The following is a 22,367-nucleotide window of genomic DNA, read 5'->3' on the forward strand; positions in this document are numbered from 1 at the left end:
ACATAGCAAAAAAAGTTGTTCTCCTGCTCCTAATTGGCACTTTTCCTGAAGGAGACCAATTGGGGCGGATTGATATAGACGCTAATAGGAGTATGCCACCTTAAAGGACACACATAGCCACGCATTAGGTCCTTAAGCAGTGCTTTGACTGTCATACAAAACAATTAAGGCATACAGTTTGACAGTAGTCTCAGCACTCCTTCTAAACATTAACGCAATTGCGATGAATGTTACAATTTTTATCATACCATAATTCCAGTCAAATTTTTCCTCCAATTTAAAATAATTCTACTCTGATTTCACAATGTATCTTTGGCAAATTCGAACGTCGGCTGTAACTAAAATAATTTCATAGATATAAGTGCTGCCAGTAGTAACAATAATTTAATCAAATCTTTTGCTTGAAGAAACCGTTGTTCTTGAAATAACCTAGATAAGCATCGTCCACGTCTGGGCGAGCTTATACTTTCTAATATTATGCGGTAAACTGTCCCAGAAATATTTTGTGTACGCATGACAGTTTAATAAAATAAATTGTATATAAATTCTTCTAGAACAGCAATATGGGTACATAGCAACATCGACTGCATCCATAAGCCTGACGAACGGTTTTGTTCATTAGTAACCTATATCCTGATGAGATATATAGACCATTCGATCTGCTTAGAGCAGTTACATTTCATCCGCGGGTGATTAGCTCACACCTAATCGAAGCCATCCCGTAAATCACGCAGAAATAAACAAATAAAGTAAGGTTTGTTTTCTAATTAAATTTCGTAATAACAAATACACATGAGATTCCCAAGCCTCCTTGCATATTATGTATGGCATTATGCTAATGGCACGCTGAGTCATAATCACTGCCTCACGGTTTTTAACCCTTTTGCATATATTTTTTGGACCCCTCACGAATCAGAAGATTTAGGTTTTTGAGGGTGTGCTATTTAGACCATGAAGGCTACTCAACCATATTGACATAAAACAAGGAGGCGTTTTGAAGGGAATTTTGAATTGGTGATAAGAAATCGTCTCATGTTACACAGAGTTTCGTTTTTAATGAAAGGTTATCGGCGTAATAAGGACAATTAAGGAATGACTCTCGAAATACATGAGAGTGCTTGCAGCCATCGGATGTGATTTAAAGCAATTGATGAGCGCAGGCTATATGTATTTACACACAGCCATTAGATTGGATAGTGTTTATATATATATATATATATATATATATATATATATATATATGTGTGTGTGTGTGTGTGTGTGTTGTTGGCAGTTGGAATAGGGATGTTCTTCATGGAGTAGTTGAAGCTAACTTGGTTCGGCTGTTCCATTGTTCCATCTATTGCAGATAGGCGATATATATATATATATATATATATATATATATATATATATATATATATATATATATATATACACATATATACATATATATATATATACATATATACATATATATATATATATATATATATATATATATATATAACATATGGTCGAATCCGGTGCTGAGGTTGTCGTTCAAATCCACTGAATCCAGCTTTATGCGGAGAAAGATTAAGTAATATATGCTCTTCTTAACTCGATTATCATTGAAGTGAAACGCCTTAGATGGGATCAAACCGATATATTCTAGACCCGGCTGAATATAAGCCATGACATCTGTCATTGTACCATAATATGTGAAGAGCAAGCAAGCAATAGGATATTATGCATGTGGCTTCAGACGCTCACATAACATTTGGTGATTCCTGTCCATGATGGTATCAAGGGTTACACGACAGACTCCGCCTTTTTAAGTATATATGGTGGATACGTCATCCAGGGGCGACCTAAACTCAAGGATTATACAGCTGAAAATGGCGCACATTTCAGGTGTAGAAGCGAACGGTACGATGTACATAAGGTTTTGTTCAGGCCTTTTCTATAAAGTTGATAATTGGTTTGTCCATGATGTCTATGTCAAGGGTCAGACTCGAGAGCCCTATGTAGATCGTTTTCACGCTCAATTCTTTTAGTAATTCTCAAGAGGAAATGATACTACAATACAGCTTATCAAATTCGATCTTTCAAATCCTGTCTGAAATAAGCTTAAATTTTATCACGGCTTATTCGAATGTCCATATGTATTAACAAATAAGTGAAAGTTCTGTTAGAAAGTAAGAAAAAACTCCTCGAAATGCCTTTTTTTGTGAGAGCTCAGAAAGTCACGACGTCGAGAGGATGAGTAACATTTTCTCAAGATTTTTCAAGCAGCTAAAAGCAATAACGACGACAGTTACAAAATATATCCTTCGTTCTTTATATAACATGTAAGGTTTCATATTGCTTTAAGACCAAAAAAAAAACAATGAAGAAGATGTTGAGGGAATCCAGACGCACATTAGTGTAAATACTTAAGTTATTTCGTCTTGCACAATGAGAATAAATCTGTTCGGAAGGTCAATTGTCGCCTGCCTATCTACGTTGACCAATTTCAAGATGTAACTCTCCCCCACGGCCTTCCATTATGAATTATTCAAGGGGATGGTTTTAAAGTCTGGAGAATCAGCGAAGCGAACTATTTGGGGGGGGGGGGGGGCTTAAAAACCAGTAAATAAGAAAGCCCTTGGCCTCGGATGGGTAAAAATACATTTGCGGATTAAATGTCCTGATCATGATTCTTCTATAATAAAGAAATTGATTTCAATTTCGTCATGCGTTTTCTGTACACCCTTTTCTATTTTTTGACCTAAAAATAATATGTCGGATTACAAAGAAGAGAAACAGCTACAAAATACGGAGAAGCAAATTTGATTTACAACTTAACGTTAGATATTGATACGTGGTACAAGATAAGCCATCAGAAGGCTTTAATTATTGAATAAAATATTTCGAATCATGGTTGCTTTAAACTCTTCTATATGAACAATGGAAAGTTGGAATTTGTTAGTGTAACACACTAATAATATATCTGTCACAAGCATATCATTAAAATAAATAAGAGTAACATAAACCACACAAGCCGTGGTCATTGTTGTTATTTGTACGATCATATAATATCAATTCATGAACAAGAAAAGAATTTGAATGTAGTAGGAACACTTCATATTTGGAGACGTAACCTGAAATTTAGTGGCGTGCGCAAAAGGTGAGGGGGTGGGTCCAGGGGTCCATCCCACCCCAACTTCCATCGTCACTCGGTCAATAAATGGTTCAGTTGGGGAATATGGTTCAGTCAGGGGGTTTCACATCAGTCGCGGAAGAACTAGACAACTATAATTCGAGTGTACATTACCCCTTTCAACTTTGCAGAAAAGTTCACTGTGTATTTGTTATCGCAACCTTGAATACGCGCCATTAGAAGTTTAAATGTCTATTGTTGGGAGGGCCCCAGCATGGGTGTTTGCTTCAACGACCCCAGCACCATATCATCTTCTTGATAAAAATTCTCAATTTGCCTCTTGATTCCTACCTACATAAAATAATCCTACCTACATAAAATATTCCTTCCTCCATCAGTCGGAGGAATTTATACATCCCTCCCTGGCAAGATGCACGCCACTGCTTGTATATATTGTAGAATAGGTCTATCTTTATTTTTGCTGGCATTTTGAGTTTTACCTATCAATTAACTGATGGTTACCACATCACTAACAACAGAGAGAAAACACAAACGTGAATCACAATCATACAAATAATACTTCAGTTCTGTTCGACTTGACGGGAATGTGTTACAGCCGATGTAACTAAGTAATGGTGAAACATTAATAATTTCCCTTTAACGATCAGTTGCTATAATAAAGCGTGATTCTATTTGATAAATGAAAATGTAACTATTACGAGCCAGGAGTGTACAGGAGGCTTCTGAGATCGCCAACCCCTCCCCCTCCCCCCCCCCCCCACCCCGCCCCTCCACAGGTGTCGTAACTGCACCGCCAAAAGGCCTGATCTACTTCCAATCAAGTATAAGAAAAGTATTGACGCGCCAGGAGTTGGTTACTACAGCTCACAATCCATAGCCACCTCAAAAACCAAACTGATATGGAATTCATGTAGAACATTCGTACTCAAACTGACGGTTGCAAAAATATATTTGTAGGGGGGGTAACCAAAATTTCCAAAGGATACTAATACTAACAATAGTTTGTAAAAAGAAGTGGAAAAATCTTGAACATAAATTACACCAACAGTTTCAAAATGAAAAAAATAAAATTCTTACAACTAAGCATCCTATATAGTGATAGAAAAAATTCTAAAAGGGATGGGGATACCTCCTCCCCGTTGTCCCTCACCCAGGCCACAGAATCCTCCACTGGAGGGTTGCCAAGGTGATCAATGAGAAATGTGGGGTCACCAATACCAGGGAGGCAGAACATCCGGACATGCTCATGACAACATGGAAAGAGTGGTTTACTAAACAGAAAGGAAAAGTCATCTTTTCGTCTTTATTCCTTAGATGCCGAATTTCTTAGATTCTTAACCGCCTCAGGCATACAGTGTTTTGTTTAACGTTCCTACATCTCATTTTCATCTTAGGTGAGGGACATATATATTATCCTACAGGAATTGTTTTCTTATCAAATGACTTTCAGAGTGCTGTTATATCGGGTGTCTATACATATGCAAGTGATTTGCCTTTCAGAAAAACATTGAACTCACATGAACTACTCGTTCAAAAGCATCATTCGTTCATACCACTCGTTTCAGAGTGTTTACTTTACCCTCAGCTTTATGACGTAGTTAACATTCACTTGACGTACATCAACGAGTAGCTGTACCTATATTGACTTGATCTCATTAACCGGAAGAAACACCCCCCTTAAGTTTTTTAAGTAATTTAAGATAGAAAACCAGTTCTGTGATTACCAAAATTCTTTTCCCGACGGTTTTGAATAATTAGGTCGAAAGGAAATAATCATTCCTATACATAGTAGCAAAAACTTAAGACATCTCATGTTGGGAATTGACAGTCGCAATTTGATATTTTCTTCGATAAATATACCTTTGAGAGATTTACTTGCGATATCATCAACAACAACACCCACAACAAAAAAACTTCAAAAGAGAAGAATACGTTTCAGTGTAGGCCTATTGGGGTGCCCGTTAACAAAACAGTTTTCAATGCCGATATATGAATATATATATATATATATATATTGCACTGCTTAACATTATTTTTATAACACCTTCTTCATGTGTGTTATCACTACTTATGCAGCTGTTTGTCATTAACTATACCGCACATGTGAACATCAGTCACTTTATGTCATGATCGACTGTGTGCATCCACCTTGGAGAATTACCCTGCATAGTCTTAGGGTTAAGACAATATAACAGTGGTATGTACATATGCAAACTAGGCGTTGAGCATATACATATATAGCCTACATTAACAATCGATACCCCTATAGGTAATGATTACTAAATGTGCAGCGAACCAACATGACATCCGATGACAACCTAGATGTCAACTATATAGAATTACGAAAAACATTAACTATACAAACTTGTATGATTTGCCTACCCGATGGGACGCTGATACTTAAAAGCTGTACAATTAATACCTCACTAATTAACATACAATGAAAATAATATTAATATTAATGAATTATGCATATCACCAAGTCATATGACCATGGTGTGTGTATTTTGACGAATTAGTTCTTTATATTGTTTGTCGGCAGCATGCAAATGATGATATAGAATTATTAACCTAATGCCTCATGAAACATTTCAACTTGGTGTTCAAGTCGGACAGTTTTGTTTATTCCTTATTTATATTTGTCTATTAATTTGTGGGACGATATCGTAGTGCATATCTCTGCCATGATAATAGAGAGATGCATTTCTCTTTATCATTATGTTTTATATGTCTTTCCAAGTGGTGCATCAAATGGTCACGTGACAATAAAGCTTCAGACTTGTTACGAGATTGAAGAATTTAAGAAACAAACTTACTTGTTCATGTGTTATATAATCAATATCAGTCACGGCCAAAACCTAACTTTAAGAAAGGGTCCGAAGAAGGGGGTGGGGAGTGAAATGGGAAGAAGGAGATTGATGGGGAGTGAGAGGTAGGGAGGTGGGTGGGGGGGGGGAGTGGATATAGTGGGTAAACAGTCAAAAAGAAGACACACAAGAAACAATAACGAAAGTTTGTTTGTGAATGTGCATTATATAAAGCGCCTTATTTAAATATTATGCTTATAGGTTTCTTCCTACGACTATGAACGAATTTATGACGACTTTCAAAAGTTGCCCCGTGACATGATTGTGACATAAGGTGACATAAAGGTGACAACAAAAAGGTGACATACTTGTCTCTGGGGCCTTAGATGGCTATTGGCACTCCTGCCCATCAAAGAAAATGTTACCTCCATTGTGTACGTAGTATTACCAGGTATAGGCAGTGGTGACTGTGAATATAGTGTACGGTAGGATAAGGGAGAGGATTGACCAACTAAAAATCCCATTCCGTTAAAAAGAGGTTTATACACAGGAATTCTCTCACCGTTATACTGAGACCGCGGGGTCTCTTAATACAGTCTTAATGTGTAATACGGACTTGGCGTGACAGCTAAAACTGTTAACATGGACCGTGCCGACACACCTGGGAAGAACCTTCCGCATATTACAGTACTGCTAGATAGGTAAAAACACAGTATACATTGATGTCAATTAGGAATGAGAAAAGACAGGAAATTACGAGTCTTTTCCATTGTGAAAACCAAAAACCGAAAACTAAATAACAAAATCCAACCACATCACCGGTAGATATGATACAACCAAATCCAATCAAATATATATTTATTGCCGAAAATTGAGATCTTGTTTTGTCCCCATTTGCTACATTTGGCATACTAATGGAAATTTGATCGATAGGGAAAATATAAAGAATTGAATTGGACTTTGAAAATCGGATCCTGCCTTGGGGTATGTGAGAGGCAAAGAAGGTTTATAATTGCATTGTGGAAATTGTATAAGTATACTGAGTGAGGTTCAGAGACAACGCAGGTATTTCACAAATTCGTATATATTTGCATACGTCGTGTTATGCATTCATATGCAAATAATGATCGCTTTGCAACACCTGGGATATTAGTGTGATTGGAGGTGCAGACCTTCATAGTAAATCACCATGGGTTATACTTTTCAGTTCTATGTAATGCAACACTGCTAATTCGGTTGTATTAATATATATATATATATATATATATATATATATATATATATATTTAGCCTGGAGCGATATTCGAATTTTAATCTCTATAAAATTTTGAATTATGGCGCACAAACACATTTTGTTTGCTTTATTGGCAACAAAGAGTGGAGAATATGAATTACTATGAAAGGTATTGAAATCACATGTTAATTAGCACATAATAATGTCACGAATGAATTGATCAACTATGCAAGAAATCGAGTTATAAGTCTCAAATTTATGGACTTAACAAGCTTGGTTTACCCCTGATGGCCCTTAACTTACTTAAATTCATCGTCTTGTGCCAACAATTGCTTCCCTAATATCATTTCATAGCGGTGCTTCATCGGGACCGTTGTTAAATTAAGAAAACCTTAAAGGATGGAGAAGCGCAACTAAATGAAGCATCCAACAATAGTTGATTCAGATTCCTTATAGCTCAGGTCCACTTCTAAAACGATCTTGATGTTTTTAAATTTATACTTTTGAAAGTGTTGTCACCCAAAACGAAAATTACTCAGTATAGCAAAATTCATACTCCCAACTTGTTCTGTGTTCGACCATTGAGCAAACTCATATACTTTAAACAAACGTACCTGTTTCCTTCTAGACCAACACCTCACCGTAGGCAGAGAACGGCTATAATTGCTCCCAGATTCGCCGGGCACTCCCAGCAGCACCGATTCTGTCTCTTAACATAACATCTGTGTTTGACGTGGAGTCATCTACCGCAGATAGTAATAACTTGCGAGAGCTCCGGCGAATCTAAATTGCGTGTGGGAGAAATAACGAAATGACGTCTCATCTTATCCGATGATTCATTATGTGTTGGTGACAGTCTGACCATTTTAATAGGTAATTTTGCATCTGAACCAATCTGCTAGAGAATCTGCTATCATTTTCGAAGCTCGTTAACTTACATACTTAATCAATATATCGTATAATACCAGATGTTAAATTACAATTTTAGTCGATGCATGCCGTTGTGTTCGTTCCAAAAAACCCTCATTTTGTAGCATCTTTGGAGAAGGAAATCTTTCAAAATATTCACACAACGGTGCAGTGAATTTCGTTACAAGTATGATAATATGCAGCTATGATGTGCGTGTTAAATTTCTACATCTGTATTGTAAATAATATATTCACCAGCATATTGCATTGCTGATGAAATGGCCATGGCATTTCTACGGAGAGACAGTTTTATCTCTCGTGTCGGTAGCATTCTGTATTACTCAACCGCGGATGTTGATAACGAACAGACTGCTTAAAAATAGATGCGCCACTTTTTCATCAATGTCGTTTTGTTAAAAAAAAAATACACATGAAAAATGTAAACACTCATACACTACTATAGTTAGAAGCTCTGAACACTGTCATGTTTGAAAGTAACGAGAAGGGGAAACAATCGATGTGGGAAGAATTGTAACCGAATTTGACAAGTATTAAATCCAGTAGTTGAGTGGTTGGTTCATACGTAATGCTTGCAGACCTCTTTGTCCATGTGCATTTGGTTGCAAACATTGCGACTAATGTGATTGTCGTTGGATGGTGAATGTTAAAAGCCACTCATTAAAGAAGGCCGTGAATCATAATTGACACTAATGAAGAAACCTTTCCGCGTTGAATGTGAGACTATAAGTGGGATCTTGTATTTAGTGGAGAATTTAATGAGATGTCTCGGCATTTGAAGCAGACTGGGGCTAATAACCAAACAGATTGACAGTAGTGTAACTGTCGGAATAAAAGAATTAAAAACTCGTTAACTTAAAACACCTGTATAATATATAAGAAGAGTAAGTCAAAAAGAAACGTCAGAACTAGTACATGTTTCTGATCTGACTATACAATTTGATCGTCGTATTTTCAAAGTGTCATTCTTACGCAATCTAAGTATACACGGTACAACCTTGTCACAGTTGCTCAATCGGGCAAGAAACCAGGTTACTACGTCTCAGACTAGTACTTGATGCTGCAGTGTCTCCTGTTAGTGGTCATTCTTGAATATGGAGCCTATATGGTAATTTGTAGGCCTCAAATTACCGCAGATGTCGTGATCACGAATTCCTAAATCCGAATGTAGCTTACGACGGTTATTAACAATCTTTGCAACAACAAGTCGAAGCAGCACTTGTTATATGTTCTGATTTTGCGAGGCTTGAAGAAGGGGGGGGGGGGGTCTAGTCGCCGTTACATGCACTTGCATACAATGTTGTGAAACCTCTCTCTAGTCTCTGATTATTGCTTCGATCCTTCGTTAGGTTGTGAACCGATGATACTCTTTGCGGCCCATGAAACTGCTCACGATCACACGATACCATATGTTCAATGAGTATCATCTGTACCCAATAAAAATCTTCCTTAGATTCGCTGTTGTTTATTGTATTGTTCACTCCCTCTGCAAATGTCTGGTGAATAGCGGTGGGCAAAGGTGACAGCAACCAGTATGTGAGATTGCGTCAAGCTTGTAAACGTATATTCGATAAAATAATAGTAAAGTGTAAAAAACAAATCACATGAAGAAATTTCTCAGTCAAGAAAATATCGAGTTCACGAACCAGATATTTGAGCGTAGAATTCTGTACAGTGTAAAGGTATACGGATAACTGTGTGTTGTTGGTTTCTATAAAACTCCAAACCTGTTTCCGAAAATCTGAAGTTCCAAATGGTCGCGTATTCATTAGGTCTATGCCTATTCATTCATTGGTCCGATGGCTTTGTTGAAAAACAGAATAGCTCCATTGACCATCAGTCAAAAGTATTCGCGGAACACACCATATCAGTCACACTTCATTACTTACAATTGAAGAAGTGCTCCCAATTTTCGTAATTTTTCTTTTTTGTGTTTGTCTACGACCAAAAGAAGATGTTGACAGTACTTGCAGTTTACTCTACCGTTTCATCTGTTGAATAATAAACAATTACGGATCCGAACTGCAGGACTTGTTATCATGGTTTCACATGTATGGTACGAGTACAGTCTCTTTACAAAAACGCTTTAGTTTCGATGACATTTAATAATGAGACCAGTTAGATAATCAGCTAAGGCTTGTGTTTGATGTTATGGGTTCTTTTTTATTATTTCTATTTAGGAAATGATGAAAGGCAAGTGTTGAAGTGACCAAAAAAAAAATGCTAAAATGGCGACAAATTATGAAAAACATATGCAAGAATTTTTCTTAAGACTTGTTTTCCCCCATGACTATCAGTATTTGAATAGTCGATTGTTCCTATACATGTACATATTGTATACGTTTGTTGCTTTCACAAGTGTTCAAATGATGTTGACATGAACTGAGTAAGATGTTCTTATAACCGACGCGTGGCAACATCTGCGAGTTTCTTTGTCCTTCACTTTCTACTCGATATAACTTTATAAACAGCTACACAAAAAGGCACGTCTTTCAGAAATACAAGTTAGACCACGTCCTTCAAAGGAGGAAAATAGATATACTTTATACATGCAGCTATATATGCATCTAACTCTATTAATACCACCAAAATAAGTTGACTTTTGTCTGTAGAGAATATGCTATCCTCTCCCTATTCCATGTGACTGTAAAAATTGGTGGTCATGTTACTCTCCTCCCCCCTCCCCCCTCCCAGCCAACACCACCAAACTACTATAATGTCACTCCCTCGATCTGTTTCTATAACTTTAACTATACAGGGAGTTGTTCCATAACAACTCCCTGGTCTATATATGACCTCGCAGCTTTCCCTTGTGAATTTATATCCACTAGTCACACGGACATTATCCCTCCTTTCTATGATAATCACTGAGCTATGAACGTCCATCCCATACGACTGTTCCACTGAGAATCTCTCACAAGTTTTGTTTATGCGAAAAGAAATTGATGAAGGCTGAATCCTCCCGGGCTTAACTTTGAAGACTTTTATCGACCAGCAAAGCCTGCTGTATAGCCCCCATTATACTATATGCTATATATATATCTCTCAAATCCGATAGATCCTTCCCGTGATCCTGGAAGTACACAATCTGTCAACCGACCTTGTTGTCATGTCGAGTCAGTTAACTTTATTTCGCTTCAGGAGAAACCCTATCCCCTTGTCAAAGTTCTGTCTCTCCACTACCAAGATTACCGGAATAAATGAATATACACCAATCAGCCTACAAGCACACACGCATACATACGCTGATACCTAACCATGCAAACTAGGTCACCAGACTACAACGTGTGCCGCAATAAAAGTACAGTAGGCTACTTTGTCAGGCAAGTAAATGACAGTTCCTTGACTTTTACGGGGCCTTTGAAACAGCCATATTACAAGTTAAAAGTTAAAAAAGTTAAAAAAGTAAAATATATGTATGTATGTGTGCGTGTATGTGTGTATGTATGTTTACATGCGTGTATGCGTGTATGTATGTGTGTGTATGTATATAAGTATGCGTGTTTGGGTGTATGTATGTGTGTATGTATGTACGTATTCTAATTCTTCAAAGGACCTACGTTTTTCGAGGCCTGCAGTCACATGCTTACCTGGTTATTTCCTGACTAAGAGCCCCTATATTCGATATAATAAATACTACTTATATAAAGAATATTGAATTTTCATGCGTCGAATCCGTCAATAGACGCAGCTCTCTAGCCAGTCAAAAAATACGCAGTTTATAACCATAATCATTGATTATATGGTAAAGGAGATCTTCGGAGGCTCCATTTAAAGGTTTCTCAAGTCCTTCCTCGGGTTTATTTTGTCTATTCATTTCTTTTCTTTTTTTCATTGAAAGATATTTGAATTTCAAGATAGAAGAGAGGTAAACCGGGGTATAGATTTGCAAAAACCTCTCAGACAGATGATGCTATCAATAACTGGTAAACCTTGTAGATGATATCAGATTTACCTCTGGTGACAAGTAGCCGTGAACTAGTAATGTCATTCACCTGGAAATGGAAAGTTTACGTTACTAAAACATTTCTACATTAAAAACCACTTTGTATACCAGCATCGTCACCGACGTCAGCCTGGTTACTGCTATCGTCTCAATCGTCTTACTGAAGCCGTGACGCATACATCAGGCTATAAAATAAAGGGCATCTTTCGAGAGGCAGAGAAAGAGTCTTGAGGGCATGTTCGCGAAATACTTACGATAATCACATATAGCTCTTTACCACAGAGACTGCAGTATTGGCATCAATGACTTAAATGACAATATTTGACAATATTCTCAAGGCATTGATCCTAAGTTACCATTTAATGTAATCAGGAACTAGTCAATCATTTATACACCCAGGCACTAAAACTAATAGAAATCTGTATTTTTTTTAATTAAACAAATTCTACCATGATACAAACCCTACAAAGATCCCAATTGTTATGACAAATCTCTTATAAGAAACGATCAGCACACCGTCAAATTTCATAATCTTTGTCATCTATGCCGATAGGAGTATTGCAGCTGAAAATGATCTTTTCAACTGAAAACAAGACGTTATACAATTTTATACTTTCTCATAAATCCAATTAAACATAAGGTTCGGTAGACTGACAAGCTCGTGAAGCCCGCTCCAGTCTGTTAGACGTGTCTAAACGTGATCGACTAGCGGTACTGTAAAAGAAGAGATGTGGTGCAATTCCTGAGAGCAGAAAACTTGCGGATGCTCAATGTCACAAATTTGACGAGTTACTTGAGTTTGCGTTCGAAGGAGCTAATCATTGCGCATGCGCTGTAACATGTATGACGTGAATCACCTTGATTCGGTTAATGACCCGACACTGATAATCCTTTGTGGTATCCATTTGGTTTGTTAAAATGAAGTTCATCTTGTGTTATACACTTAAATTGTGATATCCAATTCCTTTAACTGAATAAGAACAGTTTACTGGGTGGGTAGCGTCATTCTTTTTCGTTGGGGAGGCGGGGGGGGGGGGAGGGATGCGAGCACACCTAGTAGCTATTTTCTAATTTACTTGGTGGGCAACGTTGGATTTTCTGTTGTTTTTTTTTTCATCGTACAATAGTGATTTCAGCATAGTTAAAACCACTAGTTATTTTATCCAAACAAAGAAACTGTAGAGTCCATTTAAACTAATAATTTCCGATTTTAAGGATCCGTGGGCGAGTTGATCGATACGAGCCCTCCATAATTGCAAATGTACATAATCAGAAGCACACAGCGGAATTGAGTTGTTATGAACTTCAATTCTACGGTTCTGTCCTCATTACCCTTACGTTATGTTTACAGGAAGCAACTTTGTGCAGTGTCGTAAGAAGTTTTCAAAAGGTGAGGAGAGGTTGGCACACATCCGGCGACCAGTTTGGGGACCTTCCATAACTGAAGAATGTCTCTTTAGTAGGTATAGACCAAAAACTTTCAACATCTTATATTCAAGTTTCCACTATTTTTACCTCAAAAGTTTCCTTGTTTTTTCTTTATCAAAATTTGATCTCTGTTCTCAAAAATAAAACTGTTATCACTTAATTTCCCCCTGAGTGTAGTGACACCGTTGTTTCGCAACATTCACTCCATAATTCATCTTTAAATTTCGAATATACTTCCAGATATTTCGACTACTTCGTCGAATTCCCTTCTGTTTTGTATAAGGTGGAAGTTTCGATATGAAAAGTCGATAGTTTGACTTTTAATGTCAATGTTCGACAGTGTTATCTCAATATTTCACTATTTTATTCCAAATATTTGACTTTTTACTAGAACCTTTTTTTTTACATGTAGATGTCGCCTGTATGTCAAAATGTTGTCGTTTCATTTCCCCCTTGGACTTTCTTTTCTCGTTATTTCGTTTTATTTATCTCAAATTTTAACTACATCCTTAAAATTCCGGCAATTTTATAACGATATCTTGACTTTATAATCAACTATTCTGCAAACTATTTGATCTCAAAAATGTTAAATTTTCTTTAAATGTAGAGTTTAAATGGTACGGTACTTATTAAGGTAGGGTGGTACTACATAACGTATGGTAATGTAGGTAAATGTAAGCTGTTGAAATGTTCGGTATTTCTACCCAATTTTGACTTGGCATGTCAACAATTTGATGGAACATGAGATACATGAAGCAATACTTGATCGTTATTGCCTGGAACTCTCTTTGCTAATACAAATATCCAGCTGGATGATCCATCACTTCTAGTCACATTTTTTTTTTTTTTTTTTTGTGGCAATAATCATAGTATAATTTATTTTCTTGTGGCTTGTACTCATAAGTCCTATACAGTCCTATACAGTCCTATACAGTCCTATACAGGACTATACAGTCCTATACAGTCCTATACAGTCATATACAGTCATATACAGGACTATACAGTCCTATACAGTCATATGCAGTCCTATACAGTCATGTGCAGTCATATACAGTCATATGCAGTCCTATACAGTCCTATACAGTCACATACAGTCCTATACAGTCATATACAGTCATATACAGTCCTATACAGCTATATACAGGACTATACAGTCCTATACAGTCATATGCAGTCCTATACAGTCATGTGCAGTCATATGCAGTCCTATACAGTCCTATACAGTCCTATACATCATATACAGTCCTCTACAGTCCTATACAGTCCTATACAGTCCTATACAGTCCTCTGCAGTCCTATACAGTCCTATACAGTCATATACAGTCCTATACAGTCCTATGTGGGAGTAATCATTCACAATACTGATCATTCAGTATGTTACAGACTGGCAATGTCTTTCTAAGTAAACTTTTCTGTTATTATAATTATACCACTCTTTTCCACGTCCACAGTTTGACACGTTCAGAAAGAGACTTTTGTTACAGAGCAAAAATAAAGGGCGCTGTTGTACAATATCTCACGGCAATACCAATATTAATGAGGGCAGTATTTTATAATAGCAGCATAGATAAAACTGTCTCAGTAATAAATATCAGTATAGCATTGCATAGCAAAATCACGTGACGTGAAGATTATGTCAACTTTTGCTCGACATCCATTCCATCTTAAGGACTTCAGTTTAGCTCATTGCTTTTTTCTTTAATTTGATGTACACATAAACAAAGTAGGCTCACACAGAATGGTCGAGATTTGAGTTAAAAATCAACTTTCACTTTATTAATCAGAAATGTTAATAATCCTAGGGTTAACATAAACCAAATCTACTTGATTACGCAATGAAACTAAAACTCTGGATACCAAATGATCACCACATCTCGGGACTCAGTGTCCAGAGGTTTAGAGCCAACGGATTACAACTGTCAGTCATGTTTATTGCATGAATAATTGAAAGAATGCCAACATGTTTATGTCATATATGTATGTCATGTTTTTCTAATAACTATAGTTTTCTTTCCCTGTTCACTAAAATTTGAAGAAAAAAGGTCAAAATGTCGATTAGCTAGTGAAATAAATATAGTGCTTATTGCACCTGTTTACTTTGTGCTTCCAGAATGTGAAGTTCTTCGCATGCCTTGCCTTTGAATACCGTGGCAGGTATCCAGGGGCGTAGGAAGCTCCCAAAAAAGTGAGGGGGCACAACATCAGAGGGGCGCTTTCTCATTCCACAACCACCACTCGTTATGCTATAAACCGATACACACCGGCCACATTACTTAAATATATATGATGTGTTAGTATGCTATCAATACTATTATGGTGCACGTTAATAATTCAAATAAAAACTAAAATTAACAAAGGCTTAAAATCCAAAAGACAGTTCTTCATCAAAGGGGCACATTTTATTTGCATTTGTTATTTTGGAGAAGAAAGTGGGTGCACGAGCCCCCAGTGCCCCCCCCCCCCCCCGGCTCCTAGCCACTTGCATGTATCGACTCATCATTCAAGCATTTTCGACAAAATGTTTTTGGGTGGAATTTGAGTTTAATAGTATACCACTTGTGTCATTAGCGTAAGATACTTATTTCCAGTGGTACTGTGTTAAGCTTGTATCTTCTTTTTACTTCTTCCTCTTCTCATTTCTGTTTATATTTTCTTTATTTTACTTTTTGTGTTCTGATATTTGTGACTTTGTATAAAGTAAATTTTGGAGGAAGCAAACGTGAAGTGTCCCGTTTTTCACTTTTGAACAGGGGACCATGAAACCCTAGCTGCGCCAATGGGAATGGTTGCTAATACGAAGATGTCTCGAACTGTCGTCGGTATAGTCTCAAACTTTCGATTTCTATGGAAATTTCATATATTATATTCCGATATGTTGATTCATTTCTCAATATTAATACAGTTTATGTCAAGATTCCGACATTTCTCTCATGATTTTTGTTTCAAGTCACAGAATTTTAACTACTTTCTCTCAAAACTTCCACTACATCCTCCACTCTTACGATACGGATATTAAGACTTATTCCTTTATATTGCTAGTTGATATATTATCTCAAACGTAAGACAATTTAATCTAAAAAATGAGTCATTCAAGTCAATAAACAGGATTCATCTTTTGCACTTTTTGTATAATGACTTACAAAGCGTTACTCCTGCCTTTCGTGAAACGATATGTGAATAGGTTCAGCTGTTCTCCGTCTGAATAAAGTTTTTCATTTCTCTTCAAAAACCGTTCAGACAAGTAGAATAGCATCTCATGCATTAAGATCGTTAACATTATCATGTACAATTGACTCTAAGTCATCATTCAATAGAAGTTGTAGCTTCAGCCTATTCTACGGATCTTTCAAAGAAGCCAACATATATAGATTTTTCGTCTGCTGCAATGTTATGAAAATCACTGTAGCAGATGAAAGAATCTTGCTTTGCCGTTTGCTTAAATCGTGCTAGGGTTCTGGGCACACTGGAGTTAATGACGCTCCGGTGGTGGTATATGGCACTTTTGTGGCGTAGGATCCCGTGTCCATATCTCCCGTAATATCGCAAAAGAACCCGGTGAGGATGCGCAGAGAGTCGGTCAAATGCGACCAGAAGCGTTCTTGGTGGCGTGCGTGAATCCGTGCATATGGGCAGAGGGTTGAAACACTCTTTGCGACCGCCATGTTTGCAGCTTCCGTCCACTGAATACGTTGGCATGAGGAGGGGCTATTCTCCTAATACTGAATGTATGGATTGCTAACATCATAGAATTTTCTATATTAAAAAATACCGTTGAATTGTAAACTAGCGCCATCACTTTTCATGATTTTTTTTTTCTTGGGTTTGTTCCGTACAGTTCAGTTAGGTGGACTCAATTCACTTGAAAGGTATCATTTTTTGTTGGCCAAGCAAAAGCAATAAAACTTTCGAGGCCATGAACAGGCTCGAGATCTCCAGGAACCTTAGCAAAAAAAGTTATCCGACATAGATACGCTAGTAAAATTATACAACAATTACTTAGGAACAACCACGTCCCTGTTCTCAATCCCTGCACCCCATCCCCAAAGCAGAAAGAGAAGTAATTGTTTCGTTGAACGTAATAATGCAAATCTAAAGATTGTTGTACTATATGATGGTTAACTGTATCAATCCATAGACTACACTTACGATTAAATAAGGAGATTAATGAGCAGGGTAATTAATGATTCCATTCGGTTTTCAACGTGTTTAGTGTAAAAATTAACAGTCTTGGCAGTGATTTGCAAAGAATTTGAACGACAGTAAATGATATATCATAATCACCCAAGTTCCCTTCATCTAATAAATCAGTCATGGAATGTCAGCGTCACCAAATTCCCTGCAAGTATAACCTTAAAAATAAAGTGTTCGGAACTTTACCTCGAATATATGATTTCAAAAATTCGATTGAGAACCTCTGTAGCACTAACTGTCACCAGGCGCGTAGCCAGGGGGGTGGTCGAATGGGGCGACCGCCTCCCTCCCCCTTGAGCATATTTTTTGTATATTGCTAGTAATTTCAAAATAAAAAATGGTTAGATGCAACTAACAAGGGTTGGGAACTGCCATTTCCAGCGATCTGGGAGGCATTTTCGGCCAGAATTTTCTTGTACGCTTCGCGCCAACTTATGGTGGCGCTACGCTTAGATAGTTTGCTTACAGGCTTCGCCCTCCCTTGGCAAATTCCTCGCTATGCGTCTGTCTGTCACCCTCAATTTAGGAAAGTCTAAACCTGATAAAGGCTTTTCTTGATAAAACTTGTTGTGAATGAAACTAAAATGAACTAAATGAAAGACATTATATACGTAACATATATGTCAAGACAATAAAACTCTCATGCATGAGTAAAATATTCTGGATATATACTTACATCCAAAGATTTGTCGCTGATAGTTTAGGAACTTCCACATGAAGTGCATGCTTGAGTCAGTGGTGGACTGATGCATTCTGGGATACATCCGTGAAGGTAACATCTTCCTCTGAAAACCTCCAACAAGCGAACCATTAGATGGTATAATTGTCCACAGTTGACCATCTGTCGAAATAGATTAAGTTAAATTGTATGATTTAAGAAAGACCTTTGACTTAATATTTTGTTTCTGAACCGCTTCAGTGCAGTAATTTTACAAAGAAATTCAGCTTGAAAAACGACAATTAAAATTCGATATAAAGACTCTATGGCTCCTGAAAGAGATACTTGACTGCATTTGTTTATTTATCAAGCATAACTGATCATTTGACGCACCATGAAACGTCCATCCTAATAAATCCACAAATTAAACATGATTTGATATCCGAAAACTAGCAGGGTAAATATATTTTATTTAATAATAATAATAGCCCTACATGTCAGCGTTCTTGTCCCTCGCATATTGTTTCCATGCTTTTGAAAATTGTAACGTATAAAAACTATAATTTCCTTGTTCGCATCTTACAGACTTTAGGGAGTATAATTAATGGACATATGGTGCAGCTGAGGGTGGATGTTAGTTTGACAAAGGACGAGGACTCGATAACCTATACAGCCTTCTAGGTATACGGGCGGCATCTGGCCTCTCAGATCGTTTTAATATAACCAGACTGGATAAATAATAATTCCAATAAAGACCAATTTTAAAGACATGAAAAGTGTTTGAACATTCTATTCGAATGTCACGAACACACTACTTCACACCATCTCTGTCCACTAGTTTCATCCAGATTAGTATAGTACTTATGGTTACACAATCTGCATTCATGCATCAACACGATTATTTGTTTTATTTTTTGTTTTGTTTTTATTTGGGGGGGGGGGGGGGGTTAAGACTCTTCCTATGACAAGATTACATGCATTATGTCGAACAGGTTTAGCAAACCTAACATATATCGATGTCGACCATATAATTCACCAAATTCCACTATAACATTTGAACTATATAGTTTACGACTAAGGAACGTGCATCGTATGCCAAAGCTTTGCAACTCAAAAACCATACATAGGCAATGTGATTCTGACCTCGTAAGCCACGTTTATCTGTGAATGGCCATCGGAGCTCTGACTGTCGTTTGGTATATGCTCACTCGCCCAACGCTTCGTAGTTCCCTGCTTCAGGACAGGGAAGAAAAATAAAACAGATTCAATTGAAATGAGAGTACGGCATTATATATTCTCTGAATATCACACAGTGACACAATGTTATGTGATGAAGGTATTGCCTCGAAATTAGTAGCACAGCTGATTTATCAACAATAGTATAGAAGCAACCGCCATTGCACCAAAATATTCCAACCACTATACAACTTACCTCCCTTTAGACCCCGAATACCCCCCCCCCACACCCCACCTCCCCCACAGTACAAATGTGGTGGTTTTAATTGTTTGTAATTGGTTGATTTCGTTAATATGATGTACAGGGCAATAGCGCATGGGGTCACGTGTCTCCTGCCCTCACCTCCGTTCAAGTTTCTTCAATTGGTTTACATGTTTTATAACACACGCACGTAATGTCTTATGCACTGACAAGTTAAACTACACAAATGTAGTCAAACTGATGGAAATAATAGCACCATATTGCATGCTCACCCCTCACCCCCTCACCGGAACAAAGATTGCTCAAGGGGGTGGGGAGGGGTACCCTAATCCTAAAGACGTACAACAACTTGTCAACAGGCCTCCTTTTCCGAAATCTATGCCTTGAGCGATTTTTTTTTTTTTTTTTTTTACTTTTCGCACTCCGTCTTAGAACTATAACTTCGATCAGTAGCGCCATATCTGCACTATCTGATCATATTAATTAGAACTAATAACGTAATATCATTTAAAACATGAAGCTTTACTGACGTACAATGTATCGTTACATTCTAGCTCTTATGCCCCGAAATCTACAAACGTAGATATATACATATTCTTTGTCTTGTACGATATTTTACATTGCGCTCTCCGCGCAGCAAGTTCCTTCGATCAATATAGCGCCCTCTCCATCAAATGTGTTTCTATTACAACTGAGTACAAGGTTAGCTCCTGGCTATATGATTGAGATAATGGAAACTGGTTGACAATTATTTAAAGCTACCCGTCGTAGTTAAACCAGGGAGTTGTTATGGAACAACTCCCTGGTTAAACAAAGGGTTCCTCAAGGCACTGCCACAAATCACTCAGATGCTGTGTCATTGTGTTGTACACATACCATCAAATGTTTAACGTGTTAAAGAAAAGACGTAAAACAAAATCTATTCACGTTTGGGAGGCGGATGATTTATCCACCTTCAATGCATGCCTTTAAAGTATATACGTAGTCCAGCCTCATTGAACCGTGACTCAATTAAGTGAACCTGTTTGAACTAAATAGTAAATTGTATCTTTCCTAGTCACAAAGCAGGGGAATTATGACACTTTTCTTGAAAGACCGGTGAAACGCATTATCCTACTTTATAAAGGCCTATACTAGACCACTCTATAGTCGGCCCACACATAATGCGAGCCAATAACTTTGAGCCTAAGTTACTTTGTTTTCCTTCCCACAGTTATGGCTCAGAGTTCCCGCCATAGCCATAGTTCTTTGTCGTAATGTGTAGGCGGTTTCCGGACTGAATTTATACAACTTTTATCTTTCTTACCTTCACAAACAACAGGACTGTTGATATATATACTCTAAATATGTGTATATTATGCAGGTATTGCCATACTGCGAGCGATATATAGACCATCATCTTAATCAGATTTTGTAATAAGTGCAGTTACCCCCCCCCCCCCCCCCAACGCAATCGTTTATACGTGAGGGAATTTTCACATTCCAACCTGACAAAACAAGCGAAACATTCTAAATTGATAGTGCTCGTAATTCACTTTTGATGTGTTTTGTTGCACCGTCGTTTATAAACTAACTATTGACACAGACAGACCTCTGTGGTCGTAATTTATGTATTATTTGTCTCTTATTTCTGTCACTTTCGTGATATCGAATAGAGCTCGTACATATGTATATATATATTGGAGGGCCTACTGGATTTGTTATACATTCCAGGCTGTTGGTTGAGTGTTGGTAATTCTATTTTTCTCCCGATAGCTCATCTTGGGTGGCCACCATCAAACATGGAATTGACTCTGCCGTTTATATTTTTCTCGATCAGGAATTACGGAATCTGAACTTGAAAGTCCCTGTAATCGTCAAATTGTTTTTTGTTTTGTTTAGTTTAGTTTTTGTGTTAGTCTATATATTTGTATGATAAGCTAGCCAATAGAAGCTGATTTGTGAAACACCATCGATGTTATGATCCTGGATGACTGGCTCATATCATGGAGCTATCTGTTTATAGCTCCATGCTCATATCAAGCCTTCTCTTTTCGACGAGTGTTCACGGAATAACGAAGCAGCCCGCGGGTTAACCTTCGTAGCAGGTGTAGATATGTACCATATTGCCCGCACGCGGACGTGTATTACTCCTGCACCGGTTAGCTGCATTCGTAATACCAATATAATATGGTACATCTCCACACCTGCTACGCATGTTGGTATTAGGGATGCAGCTAACCGGTGCAGGAGTTATACACGTCCGCTGTGTGGGGAACCCGCGGGTGGGATGTTGTAGCCGTTCTGGCTCGAAGGGTCCGCCAGTTAAAGTGGGGCCATCCGACGCACCAGAGTGTAGCTCACTACCTGACCACTTTCTAACATAATGAAGGAGTGACATGCACCCCAGTTATCATCATTGAAGTACAGTTATGGTAAACCCAATTTGTTATGAAACCATTGAAAGGATACAACCAAAGCTCAGTGGTCTCCCAACTTGGCAAACCAAATCCAGGGCAGACTGGGCTCAACAACACTACACAGGTTTCTGGGTGGGGTGGGGTGCTTTTGACCCTGGTATATGGGGTTTTGGGGTGGACACTCTAACGCATGCAGGTGAAAGCACGAAGTGGAT

At 37.6% G+C, this 22,367-nt stretch overlaps 1 protein-coding gene across 3 annotated transcripts in view; it reads right to left on the reverse strand.

The window, feature by feature from the left end:
* The window catches only part of LOC139978709 (uncharacterized), a 63,079-nt gene extending 44,663 nt beyond the window's left edge, over nucleotides 1-18,416 (reverse strand). For all 3 annotated transcript variants that reach the window (XM_071989154.1, XM_071989153.1, XM_071989151.1), the window contains exons 1-2: nucleotides 18,334-18,416; nucleotides 7,780-7,948 (exon numbers count right to left, since the gene is read on the reverse strand). The gene's annotated coding sequence lies outside the window, so the exon portion shown is untranslated. The remainder of the gene's footprint in view (nucleotides 1-7,779; nucleotides 7,949-18,333) is intronic.
* Between the last annotated feature and the right edge of the window lie 3,951 nt (nucleotides 18,417-22,367).

This window comes from Apostichopus japonicus, chromosome 13 (assembly GCF_037975245.1).
Source record: "Apostichopus japonicus isolate 1M-3 chromosome 13, ASM3797524v1, whole genome shotgun sequence".
Lineage (NCBI taxonomy): Eukaryota > Metazoa > Echinodermata > Holothuroidea > Aspidochirotida > Stichopodidae > Apostichopus > Apostichopus japonicus.